The 27834-nt window shown below is 56.1% G+C and overlaps 1 protein-coding gene across 2 annotated transcripts in view; it reads left to right on the top strand.

The window, feature by feature from the left end:
- LOC117639263 (voltage-dependent L-type calcium channel subunit beta-2) overlaps positions 1-27834 on the top strand; it is a 75720-nt gene that overhangs the window by 23463 nt on the left and 24423 nt on the right. For both annotated transcript variants that reach the window (XM_034374762.1, XM_034374757.1), the window contains one exon: positions 24949-25011. The gene's annotated coding sequence lies outside the window, so the exon portion shown is untranslated. Of the gene's footprint in view, positions 1-24948; positions 25012-27834 lie in introns of those variants that run through there.

Genomic DNA, 27834 nt, shown 5'->3' with positions numbered 1-27834 from the left:
GGCCCTCTCTCCCTCGTGTACGTGTGTGTACCCGGCCGCGGTCGCGTCACCCAGCTCAATCTATTAACCGGTTCCGTTAATGAACGCCGGGCCCACTTGTTTGGATAGGCTTGTAATTAATGCGCCGATATTTTCAACGAGAGTTTTCAATTCTTTTCCAGCGAGGACGACGCCGGCCCGGCAGATGCGCGGCCAGCGTTAACCCTTCTAATGAGGCCCCCTCCCTGTTGCCACCTCGTTTTCCTCTGTATTTTTCGTCTCTCTCTCTCTCTCTCTCTCTCTCTCTCTCTCTCTCTCTCTCTCTCTCTGAGCCCTTGCCACGGGCCGCGGTTCGTTTCCCGTATTTGTTGGACCTCTCCCTCCCTCTTCCTCCGGTCGGGGAGTTCAATGACAAAAGTATAAGGATGGCGCCAGAGCGGTCCGAACGCGTTCACGCAGTGCTCACGCAGTGTTTGCCACGGCAAGGAGAGCGCAGCGGGAATTCAAAAGGAGCGGCCACTATTTCAAAACGAGTTTCACGCCGACACGCGTTTTCCTTTTCAGGGATATATTTCACTTTTACGATGAGAATTGCTTCACAAATTTCCGCGATAAGTCCGGAGGAGGCTCCGTGTCATTCCCACCTTTGCACCTCGAACGGGACCGGCCTGTTTTCTAGGGGCAATGACGCGCGAGGCTTCGCGACAAAAAAGAGAAAACAAAGAATCGAACTCGAAAATAAAATAATCCACTCCTTTTTCTGCTCCGGTCAGCAGAACGTACGCATGGCCGGCGCCGCCCGTCCGCGCGGGCCACAGTCCGTATCCTTCGGGATTAGTTCCCACGCAGGCCGCGCTATTGGCAGCACTGCGGCACATCGGTCGCAATCAGGCCGGCAGTGCTGCCAACTCCACGATGACACAGGCATGCCCAGCCACGCCACAGCCCAGAGGGTCAACGCACTAAACGTGTGGGCTTGACTATGATCAATGGATGCCGTGCAACTGCACCGGGTAGATTGGACAACCAACCAGCCAGCCAGTGAACACGCATGCGTTTTCCTCTTGTATATTCTGTTCGATTTTCCTCAAAAAATTTCAACTTAGTTGTTTGCGCTGTTTCTCGTTTCTAACGCCCCCTTTGTTTGCTTGCAGGTACTGATGGTTATCGCTAGGCAGCACTCTCGCGGGGTGAGTGCACACCATGACGAGGAGGAATTTCAAATCTACAACCCTTGGCACGGTTTTCGCCTGCCGTATTATCATTTCTCGATGCTTATTGTGCGGGCCCCGATCCGATCCCCCCGTTCCCATGACCCTGGCCCCGGCCGCCCCGACCGACTCAATGGCCTGGCCAGCATCATTCGTGACTTTATGTAAAATGGCGGGGATCTCTTTGTGTGCGCGTGTGTGTGAGTGTGTGTGTGAGACGCAACACAGGTGCTGCGCTTTTCTCGGCCCCACCCCCGACGTGGTGCCGACGCACAGCAGCCCCCTGACCTTCACCTGCATGCCAGTGACACAGTCATGCACCGCGAAAACGTGCCTCGGCGCGCATTGTACGGCTCGCATCCGCGTTTGCCAGTCTCCACAGGGGTCGTGCACAAACCACGTGACACCAAAAAGCCCCTCTTTTTGCAACCCCTCTCCCACTGTGACCTGCTCAACCTTTCAATGAATTTAAGATAGGGATGTGAGTTTTTCGAGTCCTCCCTTAAATTGGTCACGTGGTTTGTGCACGACCCCCGAGTCAACCCTCCCCCAGTCCGGGTCCCGATCGGCGAGGCTGGCTGCTCTCTGGAAGGACCTGGAGGCCCTGGAGCAGCTTCACAACGCTCCGCAGCACTACAGCGGGCGGTGCAAACGCCAATCTAAGTTATTTGAATACCTAAAAGCAGGTCTGACTGGCGGAGCAGCGGAGCACGAAGTCGGCGCGCTCGCTGTACCGGTGCGGTCCGTATACGCGATCGAGATCAGAGCATGGCTTGACAGCTTTTTTTCTTGTTGTTGTTATTGTTCTTCCTCGCGCGCTCAAGTTCGAGAGATCGATTATTTGAATATCTCGATGTAATTGATCAATGAAGGACTCGCCTCGCGGCGTGCTCGGAGTGCGGACGCTTTTTTTGCCGCATGTTTCATTCATGGGTATTTCTTTTCCTTTTCTGCTCTTTTACTGTTCAACAAGCGGACTGTGAATAGCGGCGCTTCGCATCATAGGGGCTCGTAGAAAGTTAAAGTTAGCTTACTTCACGATGCAAATACTGGTCCAAGCTTTCCAGCGTTTTCACAGTAGCCTCCAGGAGGTACTTGAGGTGAGCAGACGGTGTACTCGAGAGAGTACCCGCGAAAGGTTCCCCCTCACGCGTCGACGGACGGCATTGCCGGTCCCGAGAACGGTCCGTTTTGTAGCGCCGTTCGGTCACGTCCCGGGTAACGGCTGGGCCACCCGAAGCCACCCGAAGCCGCCCGAAGCTGTCCGAAGCCCGAAGGCCGCCAAAAGGCAAACCGGGAGATCGGCGCGTTGTTACGTACAACCAGTTTGTTATTAAAAGTGCTCGTGGCGCTGTGTACCAGCGGCCATCGGCCGGCCCACCAAATATACGAGTCCCGCGAGCCATGAACAGGCTGTTGGGACCACGAGCAACGCCACGGCGCACGTTCCACGACTACAACCTCGGGTTCAAATACCGGTCAAGTACGGATTTTTCTTTTCGCTTCTTCTTCTTCTTCTTCTTCTTCTTCTTCTTCTTCTTCTTCTTCTTCTTCTTCTTTCTTCTTCTTCTTCTTCTTCTTGCTTTTCTCTAGCCGAACTGTACGCATCGTCGTTGCAATGTCTGGTGCATGTGAATATGCCTGCAAGGTGTGCCCTATTGTCTGGCAGCCGGTCTGTATGTGAGAGTGTCTCTCTCTTTCTCTCTCCCTCCGGTGTCGGCGCCCCACAGAGAGAGCGAGGGAGACGGGCGGACGACCTGCAAGGTACCCACTCAACGCCCTAAATAGTACGGGACCTCGAACGCGTTTCCATACAATGGTCGCATGCACATACCAGTACGTAGAGGGTGACACAACTGGGCCGGAAGTTACTCTGCGTGGAAAAGCGTGGTAAACGTGTCGGTTTCCAACTGCGTAGCAAAAGCGATGATTGCCTGAATATGAGCCCGCCTCCCCTTCTCCGGGGATAATCGAACCCCAACAGGTAGAAATACCTCACTTGTCGCTCGGACATGAGTAGGAGTCGGCCGTAGATTTATTCGCAAACAATAAGTAGCTCCTTTTATTTTTTGGAAATAAGAGGCTGTTACGTGGAAGGCAAGGCATGCTGCCGAGGTGGGCGGGCTGGGGCTGTCAGGGCAGGGGGCGGGGCCCGGCCGCTTCTGTGGGTCAAGTCACCAAGTTCACTTTATTCCTTTTTTTTCCTCTTTCGGGTCGCAAGCAGGGAGTGCTGCAGATAAGGGCACTACACTCCGTCAATGTGTCTCTGTCCGGGAGATTTTGACGTTCGCGGCTTCGCGGACGCTCAGGGTGTGGTGTCGCGGGATTCGGCTCGGTGACCCGCTCCGGGCCCACGGGCCCACGCCTCTAATGGGAAACAAAAAAGAGACAACACCCACGGCCCAGAAAGAGGTGATAATCCGACTCCCCTCTCCCCTTCCCCCCGCCCATCCACTCGCGCGCCCACACCGCCTGGCCAATCTGAAAACTGCGGGCCCTGCTTGCTCGCCACTGCCGGTTACTGTTATTTTCAATTACTCTGTACTCATTTTCTTTCCGCTCTTAAATCCTTTTTTACGCGGGGGTAGGGCTCTTGGCTGGTCTTGGTATGTCAGGATTTTGTTTGCTTCTATGAACATATCTTCTTAAACAAAAATGTCGAAAATAACAGTTTGAATCATGGCGCAAAAACTGTCCAAATTTGATTTAAATAAATTGAATGTGACATCATCTGCCAAAAGTTTCAAAAATTTCTCTTTTTTTTTTCTAAAACGCAGTGACAGCAGTACGGGTGCCTTCCATCGCCGGTGGGACGAAGGATTTTCCGATGACGGGCGTCGAGTCACTTGCACGGCTTCGCTGCTCCGTTCCTGAACGGCGACGTCGCTGAGCGGATTGAGTCAAGGGTCCGGTTGGAGCTGGTGGGGAAGGGGGTTGGGGGGGATTCCTTTTTGGCCACTTCATCTTCCGGAAGCCACAGGAAATCAAGCTATGCCAGCCAAGCGTCCAGCGGAGGAAGCACTCTCTGCTTCGCGCAAACATTATTGTGCTAGGTAATGCAAATTTTGAGACGCTCCGCTCCCCTCCCCTCCACTGTTTTTTTTTCTTCCTTACAGCGTGCCAGCGCAGGTACCGAAATGAAAAGCCCTGCGTATCACTCGGTTGCATCACCGCATCCCTCTCTGGCCCTCTGGCCCTGGGGTCCGGGGATGGCATTCCAGAAAGGTGAGGCAGCTCCCTCCTACACACACTACCCCCCCCCCACACACACACACACGTGCGTATGTACCTGGAGCCCTAAAACACGGCAAACCTACCTAATGACGCTGCTCCCCCGTAGACACTTACTTTTCAATTTATTTGTTATACCCCCGCACTGCGCGCGACGCATGGTTCCTGCCTTGCTTCTGTGTGTGTGTGTGTGTGTGTGTGCGCGCGTGTGAGTGTGTGAGTGTGTTGCAAGAAACACTATAAAAAGGAATCGTAAGAATAAATTCGAATAAATGCGCGGGGCGAGAACAGTGTGTGCCTGTGAGACGTCCCAAGTTGCGTGCTCGGCGCCCGTTTTCGGCGAGGGCTTATGGGGTCCACGCACTCACACTCACACACACACACAGACACACACGCACACGCACGCAATGCAAGGGAAAGGAGGCCATGTATGCCTCGGGGAGATGCGATGTAAAACACACTCGCATGCAAATGAGCGCGTGGATAGGCTACCGATAATTTATAGCGCCATTTAATTTATTTTTTTATTTTTTTAAATAGCAGAATGGCGTGAAGACGTTCGTCTATTGCGGCTCGGTTTTTAAAAGTTGTGTCGTTCGAAGCAGACGAAAAGGACAATCGTGGAAAAAGAGAGGTTGTGCCTGACACAGCGGTTCTGGTAGTCAAAATAAAAAAAAGTCAAAAAAATTTAAACAATTGTGAGCAGTGTAGCCGTTCCAGTGACCTGGGTTGTCGCGCGGACAAGGGCAAGGGCGCAGGGCGGCGCAGGGCCCAGCAACAGCTTGCAGTCGTTGCACAACACGCAAAAAGGAAAGGAATTGTGTGGGTCAGGGAGCGATGGGGGAGTAAGGAAGAGAGGGAGTGGGGAAAGAGGGGGGGGGGGCGAGCTACCTAATGAGGAAGGGCGAAGCGTGCTGCTGCATTGCCGGCAGCTGCCACCTTTTTGTTTCAATTCCTTAGTTTTTTTTCGCCACGGAGGAATGTGATATTATTCTTCGGGGGCTTAGTTATCAGTTTGTATTGCCCGTATTGGAATACTGTAGGTGTCTTTAAAAAAACCCTAAGGAAACATTGTTTCCTTGAATAAAAATAAAAACTCATGTGATTTCTAGCCAATGAACACACTCAAGAGTCACGCAAAAAAATACAAAAAATTCAAAAATTGCGAGGAAAAACTGTTAAAAATTGGGAGTGTATAAGTGGGTGATGTGTCTCTTCCTGCTGCACCCTGACTGGGCTGCCTGAAGCAGCCTGGGCTGGCCGGCCGGTACATGACTCGGGGTGTTTTCACACGACACGTGAGGTGAGGGTGGGGGTGGTGGGGAGGGAGGGCGTGGCCGCTCCTTTATGGTTCCAGGAATCGGGTGCATGAATGTTTGCGCCGCTACGCCCCGCCACCCCGCGCTACGCAGGGCTACGCAGGGCTGCGCACGCCGCCCAACGAGAAATATGCGTCTTTCCGGGGGCAGCGCGGGGCGGCCAACATCTGTTGCGAAAACAGGCATAGCGTTTGCCCCGCTGCCGGCTTGCCCCACAAACTTCACAAACTGTATACTCGAGAAAAAAGATGAAATGAAAGTTTTGCCGAGCGAGTTTGCGTAGCTGCCTCCTGCTTCTCTCACCCCTTCTCCTCCTCCTCGGTGCCCTTCGCGGAAGGCGTGCAGCGCGCGGTGCTGCGAGTGTAGTGTCGCACGCCGGACGCTGGCGCCAACCCGCCAGCCCCGCGGACAGCATCTCTTGCCGTTCCCACGGGCCGCTTCGCCGCCTCTCACCGACCAGCACTCCGCACGGCCTCCACGACGGCCACGGCCTCCACGACGGCCACGGCCTCCACGACGGCCACGGCCTCCACGACGGCCACGGCCTCCACGACGGCCACGGCCTCCACGACGGCCACGGCCTCCACGACGGCACGCCACGACGGCCACGGCCTCCACGACGGCCACGGCCTCCACGACGGCCACGGCCTCCACGACGGCCACGGCCTCCACGACGGTCTCCACCACGGGCAGGGCGGTGTCCTCGAGATGCCCCTCATTGAATGTGCTCTGCTCGCCGTGGATGCCGGGGCGCCGGCCGAACTGGTCCTCGCGTGCAGTCACCGAGGAATTTCCCGTTCGGTGATGAAACTGGCTGGTGTACGTTCGTATCTCAGGTGACGTGCGCGGCTGCGCGGCGCGGTCGCGTCAGATTCAGCTCGGCTCCCCCTTCCCTCCGTCTCCTCCGCCGGGGAGCCGTCCGGAGGAGCAACGAACCGTCATGGAAATCCGATCACTTGGTGACGGTGCGTGCGAGGCGAGGCGAGCCGCGTGGACCGGCGGTACGGAGCCTCTCTGCCTCCATGGCGTCGGCCTCTCCACCGCCCGGCAAAGCCTCCATGGCGTCGGCCTCTCTACCGCCCGGCAAAGCCTCCATGGCGTCGGCCTCTCTACCGCCCGGCAAAGCCTCCATGGCGTCGGCCTCTCTACCGGCCGGCAAAGCCTCCATGGCGTCGGCCTCTCTACCGGCCGGCAAAGCCTCCATGGCGTCGGCCTCTCTACCGCCCGGCAAAGCCTCCATGGCGTCGGCCTCTCTACCGCCCGGCACGGCCTCTACGGTGACGAGACAGCGGCAGCGTCACAGCCTCTTTACAATCTCTTTACAGAATTCCATGGATTCCGGCCACACGTTAAACGCGGCCAGAGTCGTCAAAGCTTTGAAGCTGTTCACTCGCCTTAAAAGTCAAACGAATGAAAAGGGCTCTCAGTGCGGCAGTGGCTGTACTAAAGCTAGCCTTTCTCGTAAAGCGGGGGGTTTACAGCCCTCAGGTCCCTCAGGTGCGCCAGCCCTGCATCGTCGCAAACACTTCAGGGAAACGACATGCGAGTGTGAACTGTGCCGTCCGGGAACAACAGTCAGCGGCGGCTATCGCACTGCCTTGGGCAGACATCCAAGATATCGAGATTCAGAACGATCTTCTTGTGGACCAGTGAGATTTCAACGCATGAAGTACACCAAGTTCACAGGGTTATTTTGTCGCCAATCGTCCAACTTATTTCTTCTTGTCTCTCCTCCATCTTGTTTTTCTTTAAAATGCCCGAATCTTCTGCCTTTTTTCCGTCCTCTTTACGACTTCTCCTACAGCTTTGCGCGTCCGTGCCGGCGGACCAATTTGAAGCGACGTTCGCATGCACACAGGCCTTTGCATTTATTCATGACCCAGCCGGCCGAAGCGCTACCTGCTGCCTACCTGTAAGCTGCTCTAATAGTATCTCCTTCATTTGCGTGTGAGTGCGCGCCCATCCCGATTTTTTTGGTGTTTACCCTTTTATTCGTCTGTTCACCTACCACTCTCCATTTTCGTCGCTTTTTTTCCACATATTTTTTTGTGGACCTATTCGTTTTGCTGGATTTAGAATGACCAGCCACGGCTCACCTTTTGGCGCCTTTGGCCAACGCGCTGCAGGAGATTCCTACAACAATGTCCCCTGCCGTTCAAAAAAAAATGACAACACGGAAAGTGTTAACGTGGTGATCAGTGAGACACCAACAGAACATCTTTGCCATGCCGCCGACTGACACACGCTCTGTCGCCAGTGACGTGTCTGATTGTCGTCTTCGATCAGAGACTCCGAGAGTGTTATCCCGCAGCAACAAGACGTTCGACCAACGGCTCCATTCTTCGTCTGTGTTCCGGTTCAATGCGTTTTTTTCAGTGCGTCAAATTTGAGCTACAAAAAATTGGGCCACGCGCGTCCACTAGGGTACGAAGAAGTCGCTCAATGAACTTGTCACCCAATTATTCCCGTAAGTTTTTTCCTGTTTTTTTTTTCTTGCTGCTCTCGGTTCGAATCCCAACCGGCGCCCAATAAACAGCTCCGCTCGCGTTGCACACAATCTGCATATCAATGTCCGGTGTACAATACGGAAGAGGACGGAGAAGGAGTCGAGAAAAACGCCGCGCTGCTTTATGTCTTTTTCAAAATAATTTTCTAACGAGTTCATTACGTATTGGCAGGGAACAAAGTGTGTGCGTTAACGTGCTGTGTTTGAAGTCTATGTGTGTGTGAGTGTCTGTGTGTGATTTACGCCTAGGCCAAGCTCGCCGTATACAATCAAAAAATGAGTACATGGACCGCCTCGCGCGAGTGAGAAAGAGATAGAGAGAGAGAGAGCGCCCCGCGAAACATGAGCAATAAATCTGCGACCTTGAAAACTTGTCAAGTGGGATGAATACATTTTTGTCGGCGGTGAAATCGAACAAGAGTTATCACGAAAGGTCCATCCGTGCCGGCTGAAAAATAGAGTCGCTTGCTCGCGCTACTGCCGCGCCGTGCCGTGCCGAGCCCCGAGTGCCGGACTTTACAGATAGCCGCCGAGTGGAGTAGCGGTTTTCGGCAAAGCGGCTCCGTCGCCTTATTTGGCCGCTGGTGACATATCCCCGTAGTTCGCCGCCCGGCCGCGTCGCTGCTTCGCTACCAGCGACAAGTCATAAACCAAAGGAATTTACGGGTCGCTTGTTCGGGACTGTTCGAGGTTGAGGTAATAACAGCTCCGCACTGGACAACTGGTTTATAGTGGTGGGCCGTAACGCGCCGTTCGTCCGTCCGTCCGGCCCGTGACAAACTAATACGTAGATATATATTCAGTCTTTAAAATCGGCCGGGCCCCGAAAATTTTTACGACCCTGAATTTAACACGGTTTCGGTGTGGCGGAGTTCTCTAGGTAAAAAGCACTAAAACTCTCGCTATGGGAGCAGAGAGGGGGCGAGGCCCCGGAGCCGCCGGAGCGGCGTCTTGCCGAGAAGACGGCCGGGAGAGGGAGAGAGAGGGGAGATGTTTTCTTCATTAACATTCGTCCAATTTCATAAACGAGACATTCACCTCTTTCTTGACTTGTTCGGTTCAGCCCCTCCCTGCCCCTCCCTGCCTCTTCCCTTCCCCTCCCCCCTCCACCTGGCTCACGAGCCCGCTCCTCCGGGCCCAGCTGCCGGTAGGATGCCCGTTCGGCCGTCCGGAAGATGGCGACACATTTTCGCTCTCGATCTGACGTCAATTATATCCATTCGCTCTTCCGATTCAAACTAAAGTCCAATAAAAATCGAACACTTTAAACAACGTGGGCGAATTGGCTCAGTTTAGTCCAGCTTCAAGATCAGTTCGTCTTTTAACTTGCTCTATGTGAGAAGAAGGGAGCGAACGAGACCTGACCTCAAATGAGATAAAACAAAAACAACATGGAAGGAGGATAAAGTGAAATAAAGTTCAGATTTGAGAAAATAAAAGCAGAAAAAAAAGCAAAGCCTCAGCTACTTCTCGAGCAGCGCACAGAAAAAAACGGCCATTAGCAAACTCGATCCGTTTTCCAGGCAGACCGGGTGTTTCTAGGCATCTCTCTGCACCTCGTCAAGTCTTTACGGCTGCTGGGCCCCTTTAATGGCCAGAGGGCCGTGGGTGTGATTTTTTGGGTGTGATGGCCTCCCTAAATGAGGAGATTTGAATTATTTTACGGTGTGTAGTGTAGTAGGTGCCGGGTAAGTGAAACGCCAATGAATTCCGTTTTTATTCCAATTCCATATTTTCTGCGGTAACGGGACGGAGCGCTCGGCTCGCTCTCGCGTTCAAGTCTCCGCGCCGCACCGCCGCGCCCGCCCCCGCCAGACGGTGCTTCCCTTGAACTTCCCCACACTTTCCCGCTTCATTTTCTCACACTTTTCCAATACACTTTCGCAAAACTTTTCTTAAAATTTCTCCGACACTTTTCCAACTTCCCTTACACTTTTCCACTACATACCACACACTTTTCCGATACTTTCCCAACACTTTTCCAGTAAATTGCACTCACTTTTGCGATACACTTTCCCGACACTTTTCCGGCGCGCTTCGCCCCGCTTTAATTACAGCCGATTCCCGATAAGAGCGGCCCCGTCCGGAAGCTCGCCCGTCCGTCTAATGAATCCTCGTGATTCGGAAATTTATCGAGGAGGGACTCTGGCGTCCCCCGGACTGGTCTGTGCGACTCATTAAGCCTCACTTATGTAAGTAGCGGGGCTTTTCACTCGGACCTAGGCTTGCTGTCTCGCTCGCACCCACGGGGCTTTCGCGATTTGCAGTGAGTGAGAGAGAGAGAGAGAGAGAGAGAGAGAGAGAGAGAGAGAGAGAGAGAGAGAGAGAGAGAGAGAGAGAGAGCACGGTGGACGCGGGGGAAGGTGTCCCTCTCGCTTGGTGCCTAACTTTGAGAATACGGAGATTCATGCAGGTGAGAACAAGTTCGTTTAAAATGCTTTGAACCTAGGCTAGAAACTCGGGTTTACTTCAAAGAATGAAACAGATACTCGGATGCACCTTCCGGACAGCAGGGCGGCGACAGTGCGCTGCCGGGGGTAAGTCCATGGGCTGACCCCCGGCAGTTTTCCTCTCTATACAGGCTCAGCTCGGCTTATACTGTATCAGCCGAGCGTTTCCGAACAGTCGCTCTGTCTCTCTCGCTCCCGACCGGGCCGCCCCGTGAGTGCGACAGAGAGCGGCGAGGCGACTGGCGGTCCAACGAAGTGAAAAGGTGCGCTGTGTCGTTCGGATCCACCCCGCCCGCATCCGCCTCGCGCGCCCCGCACCCACCGATGCCCGATAGAGCAGGCCGAGTGGCGCTCCACAATTCACATGTTTGTCCCGGTCATAACCCGCCCCGCCCCACCCCGCCCGCGGCGGGATGGCTTCCGCCGCGCGGGTACCTCGCGGGTACTACTTGACAGTGTGGCCGACATCCGGCGAGGCGGTGTTTCTAACTCACGCGCGCGCGCAAGAGAGAGACAGAGAGAGTCTCGATGACGCTCAAAGAGTGTCGGTTCGCACACTTCGATACCTCGACACCGCAGAGTCGGTCGATCACGGCGATGGCGCGATAGGACCGCTCGGGGCGTCAAATCATGTCACGGCCTTCTGGACATCGGCCTGCGCGGCGGTCCCCCTCAAAAAACAAATAAAGACACAAAGAAAAATAAATGAAGTAAACAGGAAGCCGGTCCAGATCGGACAGTAATAAGCGAATAGAACGCAATGTAGTATGCAAATGGCTGACTGTTTTTCGGGACCTATCAGCTTTGCGTCGCTTGGCTCACATTGGCGGGAAGTTTTCTGGGTACGGGACGCGTTCGGGTACTACCCATCCACTCACACACACACACACACACACACACACACACACACACACACACACACACACACACACACACACACACCGGCACCGACATGCAGGTACGTCCGTTTATTGCCAAAATGTGGCTGCCCGCTCTCTTTACGATCATTGCCATCCTCTTTCTCTCTTACTCCTCTCTCCTTCTCTAATAAATAAATCATTCAAGAAGCCCGCACTCTTTTCGCATCCCTGGACGACGGGCTTTGGCAACATTTTTCGGGTGGAATTGCTGTTGTTGGTGCTTTCTTGTTGTTGATTGCGGTGGACGAGATGGTCAGAACCACTTTTTAAAAACAATTAAAAAGGGTGAAAAGGGGGAAATTCGTTAAAAATTTAGATGGTGCCAGGGACGAAGGTGTCCGAGTTTCGATAGGTTTCGCTCATGACTCGGTTTCCGGGGAAGCGGTCCGGTGTAGGCAACGTCCTGCCGAGCGATTCAGGAGAGTCGATTCGTCGCTCTGTCTCTGTCGCACTCGCGCGGCTCTCCCTGAGGGTGCGAGAGAGACAGAGTGCTGCAGAAGGGCTGCTCGCTCCGGCATTCCGAGGCACTGGAAGGTCAGGGTTGGGCCGTCTCCCCCTTTTTTTTCATTTTTTAAAAAGTGGATTGAGCGGACATTGCGGGCTGGCCGGTGGCAGTGGGCCGGTCTCTCTGTCTCTCTCGCACTCGAGGGCCGTCCCCAAGGGGTGCGAGAGAGACAGGGCGACTGCTCGCGGATTCTGCTCGTCGGCGGGGCGGTCGGCCCGCAAAAAGGATGTTGTTGTTGTTGTTGCTGGGCTTAGCCCCGAATCGTGTACGCTCTTCTCGGAAGTAAGTGGAGCCGCTGGAGGGCGCGTGAAGGGCGGCAGGGAAGGCCAGGCGGCCGGCCAGGCCGAGCTGGCAGCCAGGGCGATTGTTCGGCCGCATTGTTCGCCGAAAAGAGTCAGTCCAGCAGAGCAGCGAGGCGACATTTAATGTTCACGCCGTTCGGACGCGCAAAAGAAATGCCGGTCTCGTTATGGGGCGGCAAAAGCAGGCGAATAAACAACGAGACGAGCAGGGAGAGAGAGAGAGAGAGAGAGAGAGAGAGAGAGAGAGAGAGAGAGAGAGAGAGAGAGAGAGAGACGTGTGCGCGGAAAGAGAGAGATTAGTGCTGCTTTCCATTTGCACCGCGGGGCCAGAATGTGGAGCTGCTACGCTACGCCCCCCCCCTCTCTCTCTCTCTCTCTCTCTCTCTCTCTCTCTCGCCGCCCCGCCCCCCGGTCACGCCCGCGGCCCGCGCACTTCATATCGCGGATGACCCCCGGGGCGAGGCAGGGCGAGGCAGGGCGAGGCGACCCTCGCAACGAGAGCACGTAGGCACGCCGGCACGCCGGGCCAGGCACGAAGCAACCATTACGGCCGATCCGAAGAGAAAAAACATCAATAAAATCAATCCGAGCATTTTATTTCGTTTTTAAAACGCGGCTTTTTTGCGAGTGCCCCGTTTGATCCTTATTCTTGGCTCCTCTCCCCTGCTGAGTAACCCTCTAAGTACGCCGCCGCCGACGTCGGTCGACTCACTGCAGCGAGTACGGGGAACCCTTCATGACACACAGCGGCGCAGACTGTCCCGGGGGCTGTGGCGGGAGAGAGCAGAGCCGCGAAGAGAGAATAAAAAACTTAAAGTTTTTCTTTATTTTCATGGCAATTATGGATCGCGGTCTGCGGGACACTCTACTCGCGGCGAGTCGAAAGAGCGACTAAAGATAGACGCACACGAAACCGGACCCTGTACACCGAGAGGAAGACAGGGCGGAACGTGTGTAGGTGTGTGTGTGTGTGTGTGTGTGAGAGAGAGAGAGAGAGAGAGAGAGAGAGAGAGAGGAGAGAGAGATGTGTGAGTGTGTGTTCACGTTGGTTCGTTTTGTGCGTGGCTGCGTGCGTCCCAGTCATGATTCATCAAGTAACGAGAACGTTTACGCATCATGTGATTGCTCAGTAATCGGCAAACGTTGGGCTGACGCACCAACACACACACACACACACACACACACACACACACACACACACACACACACACACACACACACACACACACACATTGAGCCACTTTGGCGGCGCGGATGTTGTTTGCCGAAGCACGTCTCGAAATTTGAACCCTTCCCGAAGATGATTATTATGGATTATGGTGGGTGGCCTTCTTTTTTTATGTAAATGAAAAGAAAATGTGAAGAATTTTTTTTTGGGTTGTGGAGACAGTGGAGCGTCCTCCTATTTCGTGTGTATTGGTGTAAGTAAATGATGGGGCCCTCGTCGTTGAAACGAACAACTCGTACGCACTGCCAGTGTACCAGTGTAAAGCCTTACTTGAACGTCACATAAATATCCTACGCTCACCTTGCTGCGGTGCGCCTCGGTGGGAAGAGGGGAAGGGGGCCACTTAGTTACTAAATATTCCTGCGCCATTAAACAAAAGGGAGAAACAACATAAAAAGATAGAAGAAACGAACGAGAGGAGAGGGAATAGGAAGATAAGGACGACTCTCTGTCTCTCTCGCTCGCCCTGAGTGACATGCGACCCGATACAAGTGAATTTACGACTCCTTAAAGTGAGATGGTACGTAGGTTGGGTAACGTGCTGGGCCCCCGCAGCCCCCCAGCCCCCGCCCTCCAGTCCCCGTGTCCCCATCGGGGGCCCCCGCGCGTCGCCACGGTTACCTTACATTCCAATTCACCAAATTCACGGCTCCGCCACACTAGTTTTAGTGCCTTACGTCAGCGGGCCGCAGTGCCGCGGCAGTGCCGACCGGGCCGACTTAGTGCTTCGATACCATCACGGGAATGAGACGATCGAGCCTTGCGTCACGGCAGATGCGCTCGCCGACTGGCCGCGCTGCCGCTCCGGGAAGGCCATCCCCAGGGCGGCAATTGTTATCAACAAGCTGCCGGGCCTACACTGGCGGTGGCCTGCGCGGAGCATAGGGTGGACTCGGAGGACCCTTGGAGGACTTAGTCTTGAATTTCACGGCGGCAGTGTCGCGACACAGGTGCCCTCGGGATTATACGCGACATCTGCGCAGCCTGGCAGGGCTGGCCGGCCCTAGGCCTGCATCTGTCTCACTCGCACCGCGTGTGTGTGCCAAGGGCCGAAGGGCCGAAGGGCAAAGGATTAAAGTGCCTACACTGGTTGACGCTGAGCGCGCTGAGCCCCGTTCCATGCCGATGCGCCACTGCTCGCCTCGCGCCACACAGTGGGCCAGAAGGCCGGTGGAGGCGGTCAAAATCCCGGACGCGTTTTGAGCTCCCGAGTCGCTAACTGGGACTCGAACCGAACGTGTGACCCCACCAATGGATTGCTCTCCGAACGAGGAATCCGTTGGTGGGGTCACACGTTAGGTTCGAGTCCTGTTCAGCGACTGTGGAGCTCAAAACGCGTCTAGAGTTTTGTCCGCCTCCGCCGGTCCTCTGGCCCACTGCGCACCGGCCGAGCCGAAGATTCTGGGATTCGGAATTCGTCCTTGGATTAAGACGCACTTAGGCCTCCTTTGCATGCCGAAGGACGCGGTGCCATCCAGCGCCGCGTCGCCGTGTCCACGGCAGGCAGGTGGGGCTCCTCAAGGATGCACAGCAGCTGTCTCTCTCGCACTCACGGGGCGCGCCCTGGTCCACTGTGGGGGTGCGAGAGAGACAGGCAGCTGCCGTTCCTGTTGTTGTGATTCCGAAGGCGAGGGGCCTGGGGGGGGGGGGGCCTCGGCTCGTGCTCTGTCCCCGTGGTGGTCAGCGGGCTCAGCGCGTTGAATTTGAGAATACTCTATTTTGGTGGAGAGCAGGTGGCGCGGCGTTCGAGCTATCGAAGCGAGGCAGGCACGGCCAGGCACGGCCAGGTGGGGCCAGACAGGTGTACCAACTGCTGTCATTATAATAAGCCGCGAGTGAGGGACGGATTCGGGGAAGCGGGGTGACAAACCTTTTCTCGCATTGATCGGAATTGGCTAATTGGAAAACACTGTGACAGCAGTGACGCATTGCCAACCTGTGTGTTTTCTTCTCTTTTTTTTTGTTTCCTGTTCTTTTTTTTGTCGGGGACAAGCTGGCCAAAATCTCCTAGGCATGTTTATAGCTGGACAAGGCCCACCTCACCTGTGCTACTCTTTCTAGTAGTTACCGTCTTGCGACAGAAATGTATAACGCTTCGGCAATTGATGGAACAGTGTAAGTTGGGCTCACTGGTGGCTCCGCGCGAACTCTTCATGATGTAGAGCGGCAGTAAAACGCACCGACGAGCCCGTTTCCCCGAGGTTAGAATGATCGGTCTATCCAACGGAATACCTTTTTTTTTCTTTAATTAACCTCGGAATTAATGCGCAATGCCGAACGTTTTCCAGAAACAACATTCCTCGATGATCTTGTCAGGGACGGCCTGGCGAGGCAAAACAGCTATTGGGAACAAACACACACTCGGAGCGGGCCGAGCGGTGGATGACAAATCCGAGGATCCTTTCGAGAAGCAGAAATGCAAGGCCATAAAAAGGATGCCCGGTCCTGGGTCCTGCAACTGGACGGCGTATTCGTCGACCGGTGGCTTTTGGGACATGCGACGCCACGACGACCAATCGTCGGCCTCCGAGGCCTCGGACAGGATTGCTAGACACACTTCTGCTTTTAAGTAGCTCGATTCGGGAACCGGTTCGTATTAAAATGAGCCCCCTGCGCATTGTCGGTGCTGTGACTCACATGATCTCTCCCCGTTTCGTAAAGTACCGCTTGTGCGAGAGATGCCAGCAAACGCCGGGCCCGCCGCACAGTGGGCCAGAAGACCGGTGGCGGCGGCCAAAACTCTGGAAGCGTTTTGAGCTCCAGAGTCGCTAAACAGAGCTCGAACCGTACGTGTGACCCCATCAATGGATTGCTCTCCGCACGAGGAATCCATTGGTGGGGTCACACGTCAGTTCGAGCCTGTTTAGCGACTCTAGAGCTAGAATTTCGACCGCTTGCTCCGGTCTTCTGGCCCACTGTGAGGCTCCCGCATCCAACAGCCTTACTCCCATCGTGACGCCCTGATCACACGTTTCCCTCACTTTAGTCATTTGACTGGATTTGTGGTCCCAATCTGCGAGGCTCTCGACGCTAAGGCGCATCACTGCAGTCGGAACAGAGTCTGCCAACCACACAACAATAAAAGCGGATCTTTTTAGGGCTGCGATTTCCTTTATACAGCCTTGGTTGTGTTGGTACGCTTGCCACCAGGCTGCAACGCGCGCAAGGGTGGTGCAAATCTCGAGCAAAGCCTTGGCAGCCCTGAGGTTAGGGGGAATTTATTCCGGAGTTCCGTTGAGGATTGCACCCGTCTTTGCAGGCTGGGACGCAGGTTCGCGAATCCCAACGGAGGTGCTTCTCTTCTCTCGCGGCCGTTGTGATACAGATACATGCTGATACACTTCGTTTTGCATCAGAATCAGACCACCTGACTGTTGTTTTGAGTCACGCGAGTCCTGTTGTTTGGCCCTCCCCGCGCCATTTTGTATAGGAAGATACTAGACTAGGGCGGTCGGCTATTGCCCAACTTTCCGTGAATAAGTCATGAAGTTTTTCGACACATCCCACCACAGAGCACACGAGCGCGAGCCAAAACTATAAATTCACGAGGAAGAAGAGGGAGCGCGACTCTGGAATTTCACGGAAAACGGACGCTCAACAGCATCTGTTGTTGTTGTTGTTGTTGTTGTTGTTGTTGTTGACGGTGTTGTTGAGCATAGTGAAGCTGGCCGGCCACGCAAATGGCGCCATCGCCACACGAGTTGTTGCTCGGAGTGAGTAAAATACAGGAAAGGCGCGAGAGAGGCGCTTTGAGCTACACACACACGAATACACTCACGCACTCTCTCACACACACACACACACACACTGACACATACGGGCGCGGGCGCGCACACACACACAGGCACGCACATTTGGTTTGACGCGGTAGGTGGCCGTTGCGATGGGCTCGGGTTATTACAGTGAAGCAAGGCTTGTGAGCCAGGACAAGCCCAAGTGTGGGCGAGGTGGTGGGGGGCGGGCCCCAATGGACCGCCGCTGCAGCATCCAGCCGCGAGAGGAGGCAGCCAAAAACGGCGCCAAAAAGTTCGGCGACAACGTGGAAACACCCGTAGCGCCTGCCAACTCCAGGGTAGGCAACTCGTCCGGGTTCGGCGCACCGCTGCGCTCGGGTTGCCTACGCGCCATTACCATTAAGGGCTAGACCAGGCGGCCGGCTCGCCGACAGGCAGTCAGGCAATCGAAATGCAAAGTCGGCGCGCTATTGGCAGATGAAGCGTATTGGCAGGTGATCTGCTGACGGCGGCGGCCCGGGCAGGTGCGGTCGGTTCAAGCGAGTGGCGAAAAGAAGCGGTCCCTCGCGCACGCACGCACGCACGCTCGGTGGAGCTCCCGTCTCTCTCGCACTCACGGGGCGCGGCGAGCGGGTGCGACGGAGACAGAGCGACCGAAGCACCGTTCGGAGTGGGCCAGCAGGGCCCAGCTGCTTTACACTGCGTTTTTACAGGACGGCCGCGGGCCAAAACAATATCATGAATCTGATTGGACGCCCCGGCCGGACTGGGCGTCCATTGGCCATCGGTCTGGCGTCCATAACTTTCATAACACGCACATGTGGAATATGCCGAGCGCGTGCAGCGAGCGCGCGGCGCGGCGCAGCGTTCCCTCGAGGGACGTTCGGAAATTTCACGCGCTTTGAAAGACTAGTTGAAGGGCAAGGAGTGGGAAGGACACCGTTAGTTTTCCAGTGGGTGGGGGGAAAACGTGGAAAAATCGATGCAAAGAACGACGGCATCGGAAAATCGTCTGCAGAAAGACGTGAAAAATCGTAACGAATTTCCCAGGAGCCATTCCTCCACACTTCGTTCGCAGATTCACGCGCGAAAAGAGGTGCGAGCGGCCGAGCTGTGGGCGGTGGGGACCTTTCAGCGCGCAAACTGAGTGAGGTGTTCGAAGAGCCGAAAAAGTGGACGTCGAGGAGAAAGCAGAGGTGCTGCGTGCTGCGCTTGGCTGGGCCCGCCTCAACTAGAGATCCCATCTGCACAGTCTGCTGCAGGAATGTGCCCACCAGGGCAAGCCAAGGCAAGCCGGCCGCGGAAATTAATCGGAATCGGGGGAACGGCGACGGTCTGACTGACGGCGAGGACTCTGCGAGGACTCGGCGCCGACCTGGAGCACTCACTCCGCCAAAACGCTCCGACGGTAAATACGATTTTTCATCCGACAACGAGTCCAGCCTCTTCCTGATACGGCGGGTACACGACGGCCGTCCGACGAATCGGGTCCGAATGGTCACGGCGCCGCGCCCCGCCCCGCCCCGCCAGCGCCGGCCAATGGGCGTCCTGCAATCCGTCCATAAACAAAAACGGGGGGCACGCGAAGGGAGAGGGGGCATAATTTGTGGATACGCGCAGAACCGATCTAGTTGTTGCTGACGGCGCGGCCCGGCCCGACGGACGGGCGGACGGCGAGGTGGCGGCTAGAGGCGGCCGCCCGCTTGATCCCAAGATTACACGGTCGCCGCAGACGCGCCGAGAGAAAAAAAGAAGACGAAAACCCCGGCTCGGTGAAATGTCCAAGAAGTAACGGAAATAAAGTTTGCCGCTATTTTCTTGCAGCCTTTTTTCGCGGATTTTTTTTGGGGGGACGACGTTTTACTTCCTCGGCTTTTAATTTCAGCAACTTCAGTTTCACGTGTTTTCGCTTTGAGTGTGATGACGCCTTGACGTGTCCCTCTCGTGCTGCCCGCACGTACACCGATAATACCCCCTCCACAAAAGGCGTTTGCTTTGCGTTATGAATCGGAGGCGGGAGAGAGAAAGAGTGAGAGAGAGAGGCGCTGCTCAATCGAATAGCAGGGCAATTTCGTCCGGGCCCAAATGAGTAGCGGTAAAAGTAAAATCGGTCCGGAGGTGTTGGGAACCAATCAGAACTAAACGTGCGCGGCGTGCAAGGCTCGGCAAGCCTCTGCCCCGGGCGGCCGGCGCCACGGCAGGCCGGGCGGCGCAAACTGTCCCCGGTATGAGAAATCACGCCGCACGCACCGGCTTACTCGCGGCGTAGGCCCGCTAATACGCACGCACCAATCTTGGCTATAATCGACAAACAGCCTCTCAGTGAGCGGGCGCGGGGCTGGCGGGGCTGGCGGGGCTATGGCCCACCTCTTCCCATCCTACGCCCGTTTTTCACCTCGAGCAGCTGTTCCGGACCGCATGCAAAGAGACCTTTTCTCCCCACTGCCTGCCTGTCTGTCTGTCTGTCTGTCTGTCTGTCTGTCTGTCTGTCTGTCTGTCTGTCAGTCTGTCTGTCTGTCTGTCCGTCTGTCCGTCTGTCTGCCTGTCTGTCTGTCTGTCTGTCTGTCTGTCTGTCTGTCTGTCTGTCTGTATGTCTGTCTGTCTGTTTGTCAGTCTGTGTGTCGGCTGGTTCACAGTGGGGGCAGCAGAGGAGAGGGCCCGCGCGGCGTTCAAACGCTTGCAGGGAAAACCTGGCGGCGTCCGAGCCAGTCCGCGCGCGCGACGGATGGTCCACTCCGACCCACTTCCGGCCGCGATGCTGAGGCGTGCCGCGCCGTGCCGCTGTCACCAAGACAGTGGCGCGCCCTCGCGGCCGAGCTGCTCACCGCCTCGTGTGTGTGTGTGTGGCGTGTGTGACGCGCCCAATTCGGAAAGCACACCGCCACGACGACCACGTTGTTGTTGTCGTCGTCGTCGTAGACCGTCGTAGACGCGGCGGTGGTGCGCGGTGCGGTGCGGCTTTCAAAATAGAACTCGTGAACACGAGAGAGCACGCGCTCGTGTGTGTGTGCGTGCGTGTGTGTGTGTGCTGCACTTTGTACGTGTGGGGCGTTGCTCTGCGCGGAGGGCCGCCTCGCACTGCTTCGCGGTTCGCTCTAAAGCGATGAGCCGCAGTTGCCGCCACCCCACCGCCGTCCGGACCCCGCCGCGGTGGTGCTGGTGCGCGGCGGCACGGCGGCGCGGCGCGGAGGAGCCCTTCAAGAGAGACCCCGCGGTGAGCGGCTGTACGCCGCGGCCGCCCGCCTCGCCGTGGCCCGGCCGGCCCCCACGGCTGCCCCGCCGCTCCGCTGTGCTCCGCTGTGCTGCCGTTTCGGCCCCCACCACGACCACCGCGACCACCACGCGGCGCAGCGCGGCGCAGCGTCCCGATAGGCCGAATGAAATGCACGCAACTCGCATAGCGTTTATATTTACCGCAGGTCAACGCCCGGCCGCCCCCCTGCCCCTCCCCGCCGTGCCCTGGCCGGGCCGGCCGGGGCCCTAGCAGCCTAGCACGGCTCCCTTGGGCCTAGACAGGGCGACCAGACTGCATCGCATCGGACAGCTTCAAGTCCGTATGCAGGCCCGAGTCGCGGCCGCTTAACCGGACGGCCCGGTCCGCGGACCCGCCCCGCCCCGCCCCGCCCCGCCCCGCCCAGGCACGAATCCAATACTTCTTGCAGCTGCCGCCGCGATGTTTAGACGGGCCTCTGGAAAGTGATCGAAAAACCGACGGCGTCGTTGCCTAGGTAATTTCGCTCGAAAAAATAAAGCTTTCCCTGTTCAAATTTTTCAAAGATCCATAAAGCATGTGGGAAGCAAGTCGGGAAACCTGAGCTAATGAAAACTTGCGTCCTTGCTCTAAATCCCTGATTCTATCACATTACCCACACAGGGTGTTGAAACTGGCTTACGGTGGACTGGGATACCCGACGGCCTTCGAGCACCTTCGGGAGCCGAAAGCCGAAAAGCCGAACGCACTATGGCCCAGCAGGCCTGCGGGCTGCACCGCTCATCTTGCATGCAGTGAGAGCCGCGCTTGTGGACTAGGCCGACTTGACGCACTTTGATGACTATCGAATGCAGCTAGCGAGGCGGCGGGACAGCGCACTGCCCCGGCACTGCCCCGGCACTGCCCGCCGCGACCCTCGACCCCAATTCGGGGCCTCGAGACGACGGTCATTTTGCTTTGCCGCCGCCTTCCTGGTGGACAGCGCCGCCAAGTCGCTAACTGTTTTCTTGCATACCATAATATGGAGGTGCACCTGACTGCGCAACTTACAGTTCGAAATTCATTGTACCTTACAAATATTATGTCAAATTTCTTTTGTATTATGTAGAAAATCTCCACCAATATGTTGGTGCAGCCTTTCACCGGAAGAAATTTAGAGTGTATTACCACAAAGACTCCAAAGAGAGGCCTCAGCTGATTGTGAGCAGCGCTTGCGTCGCTGTGCGTTCCTCCCTGGGTGAGCGAGAGCAAGCCGGCGGACCCACTGGCAATGGCTGGGGCATCAAGGCGCGACCGACCAGACTCTATTTGCGAATGCATCCCTAATGCGGCGCTATCATCTGCGTGTGTGTGTGTGTGTGTGTGTGTGTGTGTGTGTGTGTGTGTGTGTGTGTGTGTGTGTGTGTGTGTGTGTGGAGTGTGAGTGCGAGGAGTGAGTGCGTGCACTGGTGTGCGTGCGGCCGCCTGGAAAGCATTACCACAATAGATATTCTTTTCTCCTCAAATTAGGAATGGACAAACCCGTTTCCGGAATGGAGGAGAGGAATGGAGGTGCGCCACTTTGCCAGTATTTATTATTGCGTGACTCCGCTTTACTTGCTTTTTCTTCCGTTTCTCCTTTTTCCTCCTCTCGCGCCCGCTCTAGAGCATGCTTGCATGCGCATCCCTTGACGGTTTTATGGCTGGGAGCAAGTGCGAGTGTGTTGTTGTGTGTTTGTCTGTGTGTGTGTCTGTGTGTGCGTCTGTGTGTGTGACTCTAAATGAGCGGGAAGGAGCAGAAGACCAGAGTAAACTGGCCTTCATTTCTTTCCATTTTTATATTCCTAAAATAATAACGCCCATCGCACACCGTCCTACACCGTGCGCTGGGCCCCATCGATTCCGGGACGACCGCCGCCACCACGCCAGACAGACAGGCCTTGGAGTCTCCTCTCCGGCGGGCGTTTCCGGGCGACCCAGTTGCAGCCTCCGCGGCCTTGACCCGGGGAGGGGGAGGGGGACTCTTTTGCACGTACCTTCTGGTGGCGCCTCTAGAGGAGAGCGCCCTTCGGGGAGGCATATAGTGTTCCTATTATTTCTTCTTGTTGTTGTTTTTGTTATTGTTGTTGTTTGCTTTTTTTGAGGGAGTCGACTACTACACGGTAGCGCGGGCTACTTGCTGTACGAGCAGAAAGCCCACCCGTCAAAAATGGTGTCGAGCGCAGTTTTTTTTCTGACAAACGGCGTCGGCTGTGAGCTCGTGCTTGTGTGTGTGTGTGTGTGTGTGTGTGTGTGTGTGTGTGTGTTTGCATAATGCGGTGTCTTTCCTTTTTTAATGAGTCCCTCATTAAGGCCTGGGCATGCTGTATGCTTCTCTAGGATCCCTTTTGCCAACCACCAACTTTCAGAGGGGTGAGAAGTGTATGTGAGCGGTTCGAGGGAGTTCTGCGAGTGGTGTGGGTGGTGTCCACGGCCAGCTTGTCCGGCGCGCGGTGCCCGCTTGGGTGCCCGTCGTCGCCCCAGTCCGTCCCGGTCGGTCTGGCAGGTGGCGGCGTCTAGGATCCCCCCCCCCTTTCCCCCTTTTCCTTCCTCAACCGCATAAACTGCCGCGCGTGCGTGGTCGGGCCCCGCCGCCGCACCGCCGCCGCCTCGCTCACGTAAAAAGGATACCGGAGGCGATGGTCATTTACTTATGTGGGAGGCCCTGCCGGCCGGGCCGGCCCGGGTCGGTCCGTGCGGCTCAATCCCACCAATAAGAAGATCGGCGGCGATTGCAGGGGCCTCTAAAAGGGCACGCTGCACCGGCCCGGCTGCCTGCCAGCCTGCCTGCCTGCCTGTCTGCCAGCTCCGTCTGACCGCCTGCCTGCGGCCAGCCAGCCACTCATTGCGCGTTGCGTCACTCAAATTCCTCCCCCCGCCCCTCCCTGCCCCTCCGCGGCTCACGAATTCGGCCACACCTCCACTATGTACATGCATGCGTGATGGAGCCTAACTGAGCGCCTTGCCTCGCCGGCACTTATCGCCTGCTCGTGTCATACACCGTCGGCGGGAGAGGAAAGGGGGGGGGGGGGCAGACAGGACCCCGAAGCGAGTGGCTTGTATATTTTTGCCGTGGCACATTCTACTCTCCTCCTCTTTCTTCTTCTTCTTCTTCTTCTTCTTCTTCTTCTTCTTCTTCTTCTTCTTCTTCTTCTTCTTCTTTCTTCTTCTTCTTCTTCTTCCTCTTCCTCTTCGCTACAGCCCATAGAGACAGTCCTCTTCATGATCGCGGCCAAAAGCCTCTCCCTCCGCGTCGCCCCCCCCCCCCTTCCCGATCCGCCCCGCCGCGCTGCACAAAGGCACGTTAAATTACAATGTGTCAGAGCCAACACTGCGTTCACGGATTTAGCCTTCGATGTCGCACAGGCCCTTTGTTCAGGCGGCCGGCCGGGCGCGCCAAGCTCTACGCCAAGCCGTACCGCCAAGCCGTACCGCCAACCGGTTCCCCTACGCTGCCTACGCGGAGCAGCGGGGCCCTAGAGGCCTAGAGGGCCAGGCGGGCCCAGCCGGCCAACTACGCGCCGCCGCGGCGCACCGAGCCACCAAGTCACGGACTGCAACTTGCATACCAGCGACGCGGCCGTGCCACGCCGTGCCGTGTCGTGCCGAGCCGTGCCCGGGCCAGCCCACCACTCTGCATAAGCCCTGCAGTCATTCGGTCATTCATATTGGGCCGCCCGCTCGGTTTGTTCGTTCGTCGTGATTTCGTTTACTTCTATTCCGTCGCACCTTGACTCAGTCTCCCTCCCCACGTGGCTCGTTCTTTTGTTTTCGTACTTCGTTCACAGCGCAAAAAAAATAGCGCCTTGTCCGAACACTTCTCTTTGACTTTAAATTTCCCCTTGATTTCACAAAATTCACTTTCGATAAAAAACAAGTATTTTTAATGAAACCTGCGCATAGCGCCTAGTTGCACACCGTTATAAGTACAGCAAATTTGAATATCGTGTTGTTGTTGTTGTTGTTGTTTGTTGTTGTTGGCTGCCATTCACACAATCACAGGACCGTAAAGCAATCGCAGCACCTTTTTATTGCAAGTGGTACGCCAAAGGCACGAGGGAAGGCCTGGAGAGAGGCTCTCAACGAAATAATTCCGCAGTGCCAGAAGATTTCAAACTGCGTCTCCGAATCATTTTTCACACGATGCCCTCGTTCTGCTAGAATTCGTGAAATCCTAGTTCGACTTTTACACACACGAAATCGTGCAAAAACCACACACTGTGGACATTAACGTCGAAAGTCCTTTGCCTGGGTGTGGATTTGGATTGGTGCATCCTGGCGTTGGATTCATTCTGCCACTTTGACTAACTTTACGCGTCGTTTCCTTGTTCCAGGTTCGCTCACCGGCCGGTGAGCCCGTGAGCGTCCGCCGGACCAGCGTCTGCCGCAAACTGCAAGTAAGTACCGGCAATAGCGCTCGAAAGTAACAGTCAAGTTGGTCGCTTGATGTTGTTCGTTTTGTCGGTGCGTGTTGTTGTTGTTGTTGTTGTTGTTGTTGTTGTTGTTGATTTGTGGGAGTCCTCCCCCTGGACCGTGCTCGGGTCAGATTGCGCAGGATTACTCTTTGAATCAGGATCGCCCTCTTTGTGGGTCTCTCCCTTCCAGCCAATGTCGCAGCGCTCGCCATCAACGCGCAAGAGTCCAGCAAGCACTTGGTTCAAACTTTTTAAAACATTCAAGGAGCTTTTTGACACTTTAAATCAGCCATTTTGAAAGCATGTCAGCAAGTTGTCTAGTCCAGTGAGGACTCCAGTGTGTAGACCAGTGGTTCTCAACCTTAGGGTCGCGACCCCAAGCGGGGTCGCGAAATTTTTTTAAGGGGTCGCGGCGATGCTGGGGTCGTGTTTTAGGCCGATTTTAAGCAGCCACTGCGTCTGATCCGAGGCGGGCATTTTGCTCCCTCAACGGGCAATCGGTCTTTGGACCTTCCTTTAGCATGCCTTTGTTACGGAGTGCAATTATCAGTCTTAGTTTGGGAGCAGTATTGTCTCAAAGTTGGCCGAAACGCTCAGAATGTCTATGAAAAATCGTGTTTTGGGCCGATTTTAAGCAGCCACTGCGTCTGATCCGAGGCGGGCATTTTCCTCCCTCAACGGGCAATTGGTCTTTGGACCTTCCTTTAGCATGCCTTTGTTACGGAGTGCGATTATCTGCCTTAGTTTGGGAGCAGTATTGCCGCAAAGTTGATCAATACACGATTTTTCAGACATTTGTGACCGTTTTGATCAACTTTGCGGCAATACTGCTCCCAAACCAAGGAAGATAATCGCACTCCGTAACAAAGGCATGCTAAAGGAAAGTCCAAAGACCAATTTCCCGTTGAGGGAGGATGAAATACCGCCTTGGATCAGACGCAGTGGCTGCTTAAAATCGGCCCAAAACACGATTTTTCAAAGACACTGCTGACCGTTTCGGCCAACTTTGAGACAATACAGCTCCCAAACTAAGACTGATAATTGCACTCCGTAACAAAGGCATGCTAAAGGAAGGTCCAAAGACCAGTTGCCCGTTGAGGGAGCAAAATGCCCGCCTCGGATCAGACGCCGTGGCATGTTAAAGGAGGGGTCCCGTGGGGTCGCGAAATTTTTCCTGGGGTCGCGGAAATTTTTGGCTTCAAATTTGGGGTCGCGAGCCGAGAAAGGTTGAGAACCGCTGTGTAGACCCCTGTGTGGACTTCAGCTTCCAGTGTAGACCCCTGTGTGGACTCCAGACTCCAGTGTAGACCCCTGTGCGGACCCCAGACTCCAGTGTAGAGTCGCGGAGGGACAACGATCGGAGTACCCACGGGAGCGCTGCCGCTGACGTCTGTTATCCAGGAGGCTTAGCGACGCGTGGCTACGCTTAGCAGGCCTGGTGCGAAATTAGCACTGGTGAGATTAGAACCCCGTTGGGACAATGCAGCGGGCTCGGAAGGTGAGTCGAGTGGGGAGCTAAGCCCTGCCTGCCTGCCTGCCTGCCTGTCCGGGACGAGGGTCCGGGACCAGGGCCTCGGTGTTGGCGCGCGGCGTGGCGGCGTGGCGGTGCCCGCACCGGGAGCGCCTTACGGCCGCCGGGTAGGCAGACCGCCGCGCACGGCTGTCGAGCGGGCAGCCCGCCCGGGCCCCCGACGGCGGGAGGGGAGGGGGGCGGGCGGACGGACGGACAGACAGACGGCGCCCGCTCTCGCTGGGAGAGGGGCACTTCGCCCCGCCCCCTCGCCTCCGTCGGATTCGCGGATGGATTGTGTCTCCACCGACCGGGAAACGACCGGGAAATTTCGCGTCAGCTGAAAACTTCTCGTCTTTTGCCGATGGCGAGCACGGACGCGAAAAACTCAATATTGTCATTCTGACGATCCGAGATCCAACTTTTGCAGTGGTTGACGTCGTCACGGACCGCCATTTGACCGCATGTTCGAGTCATCGCGTCTGCGCTGGGACACCGTATTCCTGGCCCCGTTTTTCGTTTTTTTTTTTTCGGTCGTGACCGCGTGCACATGCGGCGACGCCGCGTGCGCGTCGCGCGTGCGGTGCACGTCCTGGCGCCTCGCCAAGAAGGGCGCGGCGCGGCGGGGCGGGGCGGGCCGGCCAGCCATGCGCCACACACTTCACATCATTCTCACTGTGTCAGACTCACATACACCTCGCGGATATGTGTGTGTATATGTGTGTGTGTGTGGATGAGGTGGCAGCTGGAATTAGACGCAAATAGGATAAATCACACGCGAAATATGACGGCTCAACGTTTTAATCAAAGGATGTGCCTTTCTCCGCCGGGCCGCCATTTCCCCCACGCCACTCTCTATTTACGCGCCGACACACACACACACACCACACACACACACACACACACACACACACACACACACGATATAGGGCCGCCTTTCATTCAAGGGAGAGAGAAGAGAAACACCAAAGGGCCGCTATCGGGCTGCCCTAATTCAGTGGAGGGCCCTTCGCTCGACCCTTCCTTCCCGTAGAGGGCTGTGCGGGGCAGTAGGGCCGCCGCGCCAATAACAAAGTCTTATCTGGATGTGGGGATGGCTGGCGGCAGTGCAGCTACTTAGCGACGAGCCTCGGCCTCCCTGCCGTACGTCGTCAGCGTTGCCGCCTCTCCTTCAAGCAGAGGGGCCGAAAAGGGCGAAAGGACCGAAGCCAACTATCGTTTCCGTCCCCCGTCCGCGCGGGGATGGCTATGGCTCCTCAATAACAAACTTTGGCGGAGGGGCGCGCCCTCTTCGT

Source organism: Thrips palmi, unplaced genomic scaffold, assembly GCF_012932325.1.
Source record: "Thrips palmi isolate BJ-2018 unplaced genomic scaffold, TpBJ-2018v1 HiC_scaffold_11, whole genome shotgun sequence".
Taxonomy (NCBI): domain Eukaryota; kingdom Metazoa; phylum Arthropoda; class Insecta; order Thysanoptera; family Thripidae; genus Thrips; species Thrips palmi.
This window is presented reverse-complemented; position numbering and strand designations above follow the sequence as displayed.